This window comes from Oncorhynchus nerka, unplaced genomic scaffold (genome assembly GCF_034236695.1).
Source record: "Oncorhynchus nerka isolate Pitt River unplaced genomic scaffold, Oner_Uvic_2.0 unplaced_scaffold_1622, whole genome shotgun sequence".
In the NCBI taxonomy this organism is placed as follows: Eukaryota; Metazoa; Chordata; class Actinopteri; order Salmoniformes; family Salmonidae; genus Oncorhynchus; species Oncorhynchus nerka.
The window spans coordinates 40,001-50,000 of record NW_027039694.1 but is presented as its reverse complement, the minus strand read 5'-3'; the positions used below and the strand labels follow the sequence as shown (position 1 = coordinate 50,000).

General features: G+C 45.0%; 1 pseudogene; it reads left to right on the top strand.

Moving 5' to 3' along the window:
• The window catches only part of LOC115124473 (extracellular sulfatase Sulf-1-like), a 25,106-nt pseudogene that overhangs the window by 10,852 nt on the left and 4,254 nt on the right, over positions 1-10,000 (top strand).

Here is a 10,000-nt window from a genome sequence, read left to right as displayed (position 1 = left end):
TCTGCATTCATTATTTGGTGTTCTACGTTATACACGGAGTATATTTTTGCAGAATTCTGCATGCAGAGTCTCAATTTGGTGTTTTTCCTATTTTATGAATTCTTGGTTGGTGAACGGACCCTAGACCTCACAACCATAAATGGCAATGGGCTCTATGACTGATTCAAGGATTTTTAGCCAGATCCTAATTGGTATGTTGAATTTTATTTCCTTTTGATGGCGTAGAAGGCCCTTCTTGCCTTGTCTCTCAGATCGTTCACAGCTTTGTGGATGTTACCTGTGGCGCTGATGTTTAGGCCAAGGTTTGTATAGTGTTTTGTGTGCTGTAGGGCAACGGTGTCTAGATGGAATTTGTATTTGTGGTCCTGGTGACTGGACCTTTTTTGGAACACCATTATTTTGGTCTTACTGAGATTTACTGTCAGGGCCCGGGTCTGACGGAATCTGTGCAGAAGAGCTAGGTGTTGCTGTAGGCCCTCCTTGGTTGGTGACAGAAGCACCGGATCATCAGTAGAGATTTGACTTCAGATTCTAGTAGGGTGAGGCCAGGTGCTACGGACTGTTCTAGTGCCCGTGCCAATTCGTTGATATACAGTATATCACAAAAGTGAGTACACCCCTCACATTTTTGTAAATATTTTAGTATAAAAAAAAATAACTCAACACACAGCCATTAATGTCTAAACTGCTGGCAACAAAAGTGAGTACACGTCTAAGTGAAAATGGCTAATTGGGCGCAACACTTAGGAGTGTACTCACTTTTGTTGCCAGCAGTTTAGACATGAATGGCTGTGTGTTGAGTTATTTTGAGGGGACAGCTAAATTACACTGTTATACAAGCTGTACACACACTACTTTACATTGTAGCAAAGTGTAATTTCTTCAGTGTTGTCACATGAAAAGGAATACTCAAATATTTACAAAAATGTGAGGGGTGTACTCACTTTTGTGATATACTGTATATGTTGAAGAGGGTGGGGCTTAAGCTGCATCCCTGTCTCACCCCACAGCCCCATTGAAAGGAATGTGTGTGTTTTCTGCCAATTTTAACCGCACACTTGTTGTTTGTATACATTGATTTTATAATGTTTTCCCCCCAACACTCTCCATCAATTTGTATAGCAGACCCTCATGCCAAATTGAGTTGAAAGCTTTTTTTAATAAAAAAAACATGAGAAGATTTTGCCTTTGTTTTGGTTTGTTTGTTTGTCAATTAGGTTGGGTGAATATGGGTGAATATGTGGTCTGTCGTACGGTGATTTGATAAAAAGCCAATTTGACATTTGCTCAGTACATTGTTTTCGCTGTGGAAATGTACAAGTATGCTGTTAATGATAATGCAGAGGATTTTCCCAAGATTGCTGTTGATGCATATTCCACGGTAGTTAATGGGGTAAAATCTGTCTCCACTTTTGTGGATTGTGGTGATCAGTCCTACGTATGTTCCAAATATTGAGGATGGTGTTAAAGAGTTTAAGGTCTGTATATTTTATCATTTCATTTAGGATACCATCAATCCCAGTTGGAGGGTTTGTAATTTAGTTTATTTTAGTTTGTTATTCATATAAGGTAATTGGAGAATCCAGTGTGTCTTTAATAGTTGATTCTAAGATTTCTGACATGTAATCCTAGTAAAAAATCCCTGTCTTAGGTCAGTTAGGATCACCACTTCATTTTTAAAATGTGAAATGTCAGAATAATAGCAGAGAGAATTATTTGGGTCAGAAGTTTACATATACTCAATTAGTATTTGGTAGCATTGCCTTTAAATTGTTTAACTTGGGTCAAACGTTTTGGGTTGCCTTCCACAAGCTTCCCACAATAAGTTGGGTGAATTTTGACCCATTTCTCTTGACAGAGCTGGTGTAACTGAGTCAGGTTAGTAGGCCTCCTTGCTGTGCTGTGTGTTAGCTGGGCTGTGTGGGCCCCTGTTAGCTGTGCTGTGTGGGCCTCTGTTAGCTGGGCTGTGTGTTCCCCTACAAGACCATGGTGCTTGCCTACGGAGCTGTGAGGGGAACGGCACCTCAGTACCTCCAGGCTCTGATCAGGCCCTACACCCAAACAAGGGCACTGCGTTCATCCACCTCTGGCCTGCTCGCCTCCCTACCACTGAGGAAGTACAGTTCCCGCTCAGCCCAGTCAAAACTGTTCGCTGCTCTGGCCCCCCAATGGTGGAACAAACTCCCTCACGACGCCAGGACAGCGGAGTCAATCACCACCTTCCGGAGACACCTGAAACCCCACCTTTTTAAGGAATACCTAGGATAGGATAAAGTAATCCCTCTCACCCCCCCTTAAAAGATTTAGATGCACTACTGTTCCACTGGATGTCATAAGGTGAATGCACCAATTTGTAAGTCTGCTAAATGACTTAAATGTAAATGTAAATGTTAGCTGTGCTGTGTGTTCCTCTGTTAGCTGTGCTGTGTGGGCCCCTGTTAGCTGTGCTGTGTGTTCCCCTGTTAGCTGTGCTGTGTGGGCCCCTGTTAGCTGTGCTGTGTGGGCCCCTGTTAGCTGTGCTGTGTGTTCCCCTGTTAGCTGTGCTGTGTGTTCCCCTGTTAGCTGTGCTGTGTGGGCCCCTGTTAGCTGTGCTGTGTGTTCCCCTGTTAGCTGGGCTGTGTGTTCCCCTGTTAGCTGGGCTGTGTGTTCCCCTGTTAGCTGGGCTGTGTGTTCCCCTGTTAGCTGGGCTGTGTGTTCCTCTGTTAGCTGGGCTGTGTGTTCCCCTGTTAGCTGTGCTGTGTGTTCCCCTGTTAGCTGTGTGTTCCCCTGTTAGCTGTGTGTTCCCCTGTTAGCTGTGTGTTCCCCTGTTAGCTGTGAGAGCTGCTCATCATCACCACACATCTCTATGGGGGAAACAAGAGGATAGAAAGCCAAAGGCCAACACAGCTGTGCAGATATTCTGTGTTCCAATTGGCACCCTATTCGCTATGTTGTGCACTACTCTTGATCAGGACCCTGTAGGTCAGATGCTGTAGGCCCGATTCTGTAGGTAAGATTCTGTAGGCCGGATTCTGTAGGTCAGATTCTGTAGGCCGGATTCTGTAGGTCAGATTCTGTAGGTCTGATTCTGTAGTCCGGATTCTGTAGGTCGGATTCTGTAGGTCAGATTCTGTAGTCCGGATTCTGTAGGTCGGATTCCCCCTGTAGGGGCCGTGTTCTGTAGGCCTGATTCTGTAGGTCGGATTCTGTAGGCCTGTGATTCTGTAGGCTGATTCTGTAGGTCCCCTGGATTCTGTAGGCCTGATTCTGTAGGTTCCCCGGATTCTGTAGGCCGGATTCTGTAGGTCGGATTCTGTAGGCCGGATTCTGTAGGCCTGATTCTGTAGGCCGGATTCTGTAGGCCTGATTCTGTAGGCCGGATTCTGTAGACCTGATTCTGTAGGCCTGATTCTGTAGGCCGGATTCTGTAGGCCGGATTCTGTAGGCTGGATTCTATAGGCCGGATTCTGTAGGCCTGATTCTGTAGGCCGGATTCTGTAGTCCTGATTCTGTAGGCCTGATTCTATAGGCCGGATTCTGTAGGCCGGATTCTGTAGGCTGGATTCTATAGGCCGGATTCTGTAGGCTGGATTCTGTAGGCCTGATTCTGTAGGCCGGATTCTGTAGGCCGGATTCTGTAGGCTGGATTCTATAGGCCGGATTCTGTAGGCCGGATTCTGTAGGCCGGATTCTGTAGGCCGGATTCTGTAGGCCTGATTCTGTAGGCTGGATTCTATAGGCCGGATTCTGTAGGCTGGATTCTGTAGGCCGGATTCTGTAGGCCTGATTCTGTAGGCTGGATTCTATAGGCCGGATTCTGTTGTGTGGTTCTGTGATTCTGTGTTTGTTTTTCTCTGTGTGTTCAGGTCAGGGTGAGGTAGGATGAGATTTTGGGGTGCTAACTCAACACACAATGCATGCTGGGACTGTTAGCATGTGGCCCAAATGGCCTTTTATAGTGCAATACCATTGACAAGGACCCATCATTTTTCTCCGGATTGGGCAGGGTTTATCTGGTCTGCTTATTGCCCCACCCACCCCGACCAGTGAAAAGTTTCAGTCATGGGCACCCCCTGCGCGTGGTGGGGCAGCATGGTGGTGGTGGGTGGGTGGGGGGGGGGGCAATAAGCAGATCATGGTTGCTTTCCCCTGCTCAGGTGTTCCATTCATCAACCAATGGTTGCTTTCCCCTGCTCAGACGTTGCATTCATCAACCAATGGTTGCGTGACACGACTGTGTCATTGACTGACAGACTGCTATAACATATGTTGTGGTTGGCTGATACTTAAAATACCAACCCAGGAGTTGTAAGATCTGTCTGACGCCAGCGACGTCTAAGCAGAGGAAGGTTGATTTATTATTTAAACTTATGACCAAACCTATGACCATCACCTTAGTACTGCCTCCCCAGTGGCAGGAAGTGACATCACCAAAAAACACAAACTATAGGCCCACAACACTTAGGTCTCCTAGTCTCCCATACACAGGCCATAACTAAAACCGACTCGACTCTGCTTCTGGTTTGACTCTGCTTCTGGTTTGACTCTGCTTCTGGTTTGACTCTGCTTCTAGTTTGACTCTGCATCTGGTTTGACTCTGCTTCTGGTTTGCTTGCTCTTAGGGGGAAAGGCCAGGTAAAAAAAAAAGTTAAACTGCTGATGAAAAAAGGGCTTTATAAAAGAATTATGATTGATTGATTCATGACAAGTCCTCTTCTATCTTTCTCCTCAGACTTCTCCTCGGCTGTGAGAGCTCCAGTGGGTGCCTGTGAGTGAGTGACACCCTCCATCGATCCCTCCATCCCTCCGCAATGCTGCTGTTGTGTGTGACCTGGCTTGGCCTCGTGTCCCTGGGTTGGGACCAGGGCTGTTCAGCCGTCAGCACTACCAGAGCCCAGGGAAGCCTCAGGGGACACATGCAGAGGGACCGCAGGAACATCAGACCCAACATCATCCTCATCATGACCGACGATCAGGACACAGAGCTGGGTAAGAATAATGGACGGACCCCCCTGGAGCTCTGGAGTTGGTCCAGCAGCTATGTGTTGTCAGAGCTTCCTCTGTTTGATTCAGATTTACCCCCCTTCTCTTTCTACATTTTCTCTCTCTCTCTTTGCTTTTGTTCCTATTTTCTCTCTCTCTCGCCCCCCCTCTCTCTCTCTCTCTCTCTCTCTCCCTCCTTCCTTCTCTCACGCCCTCCCCCTCTATCTTTCTCTCTCCCTCTCTCTCTCTCTCTCGCCCCCCCTCTCTCTCTCTCTCTCTCGCTCTCTCTCTCTTTCTCTCTCACCCCCTCTTTCTTTCTCTCTCGCTCTCTCTCTCTTTCTCTCTCGCCCCCCCTCTCTCTCTCTCTCGCCCCCTCTCTCTCTCTCTCTCTCCCCTCTCTCTCTCCCACCTTCATTCTCTCACGCCCTCCCCTCTATCTTTCTCTCTCCCCCTCTCTCTCTCTCTCTCCCCTCTCTCTCTCTCTCTCTCGCCCCCCCTCTCTCTCGCTCTCTCTCTCTCTTTCTACCTCTCTCTCTTTCTGAGAAAAGCTCCAATTATAGTCTGACTGCTGTGTTTACCCACAGGGAAATGTAATGTTGCAATCCTCTTCTCTGACAGAAATGATCCCTCACACTGTCTCTCACTACCGAGCAGTAGTTTGAAAACACTGTGAAGGAAAATATACAAACAGAACTGTCTAAAGTCAGGGAGGCCATTTTTAAAACTGAGTCAATAAGTTTCCATCCAATTGGCAATAGATTTTCATGCTAATGTTCTAGAATCCACATAAAGGAAATGATGCGCATTTCCCCACCACTGATGCATTCCTACCAAACTGACTTGCTGGGGATAAAAAACCAGTGAGTGATGAAATAGCGCACACAAAATGTACTTTTTCACTTAAATTTTCGCGCACCGAATAAAACTCTAAAGTTCAATGGGTTTCCAATGTATTTTCAACTCTACTTGTAGTTTTGTAGCCAAAACTGTTGCATTGAATAGCAAATGTGCTTACTCTGGTCTTGGCACAGTGAGCTTTAGCCAACAGCTCACAGATTCACTCATTCTAGTCTAAATTATTTTTTTGAATATATTTTGGTTAACAGTCATATACAATACAACAAAAAAATACAATGTGGACCCAGAGGATATCACTTGACCATATGAATTAAAACGCTCCTCGATGGTAAACACAATAACACATACAATGATTAAAAGGCAAGACAAAATTACAAAACAACCATAAATAAATACATGAATTTAAATTGATAAAATTCTTTAATTTAAATTGATAAAATACTTTAATTTATATTGATAAAATTCTTTAATTTAAATTGATAAAATTCTTTAATTTATATTGATAAAATTCTTTAATTTAAATTGATAAAATTCTTTAATTTATATTGATAAAATTCTTTAATTTATATTGATAAAATACATTGATTTATATTGATAAAATACATGAATTTAAATTGATAAAATACATTAATTTAAATTGATAAAATACATTGATTTATTTTGATAACATTTATTAATTTATTTCCTAATAACTGTCACTATTCACTGCACTTCTCCCTAACCTTAAAAATCAACCATATTCATTTCACATGAAAACAATCTATTAATTGCACATCATACCGATCCTTCAAATCAATACACCTGACCAGCAGGATAAATCAATACACCTGACCAGCAGTATAAATCAATACACCTGACCAGCAGGATAAATCAATACACCTGACCAGCAGGATAAATCAATACACCTGACCAGCAGGCAGTCGAGCATCAATCATCACGTCACCAGAATGATACCCTTGTGTTTGTAACAGGCAGTCGAGCATCAATCATCACGTCACCAGAATGATACCCTTGTGTTTGTAACAGGCAGTCGAGCATCAATCATCACGTCACCAGAATGATACCCTTGTGTTTGAAACAGGCAGTCGAGCATCAATCATCACGTCACCAGAATGATACCCTTGTGTTTGTAACAGGCAGTCGAGCATCAATCATCACGTCACCAGAATGATACCCTTGTGTTTGTAACAGGCAGTCGAGCATCAATCATCACGTCACCAGAATGATACCCTTGTGTTTGTAACAGGCAGTCGAGCATCAATCATCACGTCACCAGAATGATACCCTTGTGTTTGAAACAGGCAGTCGAGCATCAATCATCACGTCACCAGAATGATACCCTTGTGTTTGTAACAGGCAGTCGAGCATCAATCATCACGTCACCAGAATGATACCCTTGTGTTTGTAACAGGCAGTCGAGCATCAATCATCACGTCACCAGAATGATACCCTTGTGTTTGAAACAGGCAGTCGAGCATCAATCATCACGTCACCAGAATGATACCCTTGTGTTTGTAACAGGCAGTCGAGCATCAATCATCACGTCACCAGAATGATACCCTTGTGTTTGTAACAGGCAGTCGAGCATCAATCATCACGTCACCAGAATGATACCCTTGTGTTTGAAACAGGCAGTCGAGCATCAATCATCACGTCACCAGAATGATACCCTTGTGTTTGAAACAGGCAGTCGAGCATCAATCATCACGTCACCAGAATGATACCCTTGTGTTTGTAACAGGCAGTCGAGCATCAATCATCACGTCACCAGAATGATACCCTTGTGTTTGAAACAGGCAGTCGAGCATCAATCATCACGTCACCAGAATGATACCCTTGTGTTTGAAACAGGCAGTCGAGCATCAATCATCACGTCACCAGAATGATACCCTTGTGTTTGTAACAGGCAGTCGAGCATCAATCATCACGTCACCAGAATGATACCCTTGTGTTTGTAACAGGCAGTCGAGCATCAATCATCACGTCACCAGAATGATACCCTTGTGTTTGAAACAGGCAGTCGAGCATCAATCATCACGTCACCAGAATGATACCCTTGTGTTTGAAACAGGCAGTCGAGCATCAATCATCACGTCACCAGAATGATACCCTTGTGTTGTAACAGGCAGTCGAGCATCAATCATCACGTCACCAGAATGATACCCTTGTGTTTGTAACAAGCAGTCGAGCATCAATCATCACGTCACCAGAATGATACCCTTGTGTTTGTAACAGGCAGTCGAGCATCAATCATCATGTCACCAGCTCATCACCGTGCTCTTTCACCAGCCTGTAAAGTTCATCATCATGTATTTAATCTGTAGCCTCATAAACTGCATGGTTTCCCCCATCTTTAGTGGGAGGACCACACATCACTTAACTCCAAGTTCACTTCCATGTGATGGTTATGATCTCAATATTTGCGCCTAAAGACATTTAAGCCGTCATTTCTCCCATAATTAATTTTACACAAAAATATCCCTCGTGGAACGAACAAATTATCCTTCTGCATTTTATTTTTAAATTCCGAAACTTCCTGTTTCCATCACAGATGTCAAAAAAATATATATATAATACGTTTTGACTGGATTGAACTGTGGAAGGAAACTAATTATCACCGCCAGGAGAGAGCAACAGGGCATTGAAGATAATAATTGTTATTTTATTTCACATCCTCCTCTCCATCCTCCTCTTCCTCTCCATCCTCCTTCTACTCCTTTCCATCCTCCTTCCTCCCTCTCCCGCCTCCTCTCCATCCATCTTCCTCCTCTCCATCCATCTTCCTCCTCTCCATCCATCCTCCTCCTCTCCATCCTCCTCTTCCTCTCCATCCTCCTTCTACTCCTTTCCATCCTCCTCCCTCTCCCTCCTCCTCCTCCTCTCCATCCATCTTCCTCCTATCAATCATCCTCCTCCTCCTCTTTATCCTCCTCCTCCTCTCCATCCTTCTTCTATCCATCCTCCTCTTCATCCTCCTTCTTCTTCATCCTCTTCATCCGCTCGATCCTCTTCCTCTTCTCCATCCTATTCCTCCTCTCCATCATCCTCCTCCTCTTCATCATCTTCCTCCTCTCATCATCCTCCTCCTCTTCATCATCTTCCTCCTCTCCATCCTCCTCATCATCATCATCCTCTTCCTCCTCTCTATCATCCTCCTCCTCTTCATCCTCTTCCTCCTCTTCCTCCTCTTCATCCTCTTCCTTCTCTCCATCCTCCTCCTCTTCTCCATCCTCCTCTCTATCCTCTTCCTCCTCTCCACCCTCCTCTCCATCCTCTTCCTCCTCTCCACCCTCCTCCTCCTCTCCAGGTTCTCTCCAGGTGATGAATAAGACTCGTAAGATAATGGAGAATGGAGGCACCTCATTCATCAACGCCTTTGTGACCACGCCCATGTGCTGTCCGTCTCGCTCGTCCATGCTGACAGGGAAGTATGTTCACAATCACAACACGTACACCAACAACGAGAACTGTTCTTCGCCGTCCTGGCAGGCCCAGCATGAACCACGCTCCTTCGCTGTCTACCTCAACAACACGGGATACAGGACAGGTGAGAGCATTATGGAACTTTTATAGCGTCTATTGTTATAATACGGAACATGTAGTGTCCTCTCCGCTGTGTCCCCATGTCAAACTGTGTCCCCAGTGTCCCCATGTCAAACTGTGTCCCCCGTGTTCCCATGTCAAACTGTGTCCCCTGTGGTAAAGGTTTCCCCATTCAGACGTAACAGAGAAAAATGAGCTCCACCTTTACACCACCTACCTCCTAGGAACCAGGAACTGTCTGTTGACTTTAGTACCAGGAACTGAAAAGTCAACAGACAGTTCCTGGTACTAGAGTCAACAGACAGTTCCTGGTACTAAAGTCAACAGACAGTTCCTGGTACTAGAGTCAACAGACAGTTCCCGGTACTAGAGTCAACAGACAGTTCCTGGTACTAGAGTCAACAGACAGTTCCTGGTACTAGAGTCAACAGACAGTTCCTGGTACTAGAGTCAACAGACAGTTCCTGGTACTAGAGTCAACAGACAGTTCCTGGTACTAAAGTCAACAGACAGTTCCTGGTACTAGAGTCAACAGACAGTTCCTGGTACTAAAGTCAACAGACAGTTCCTGGTACTAGAGTCAACAGACAGTTCCTGGTACTAAAGTCAACAGACAGTTCCTGGTACTAGAGTCAAC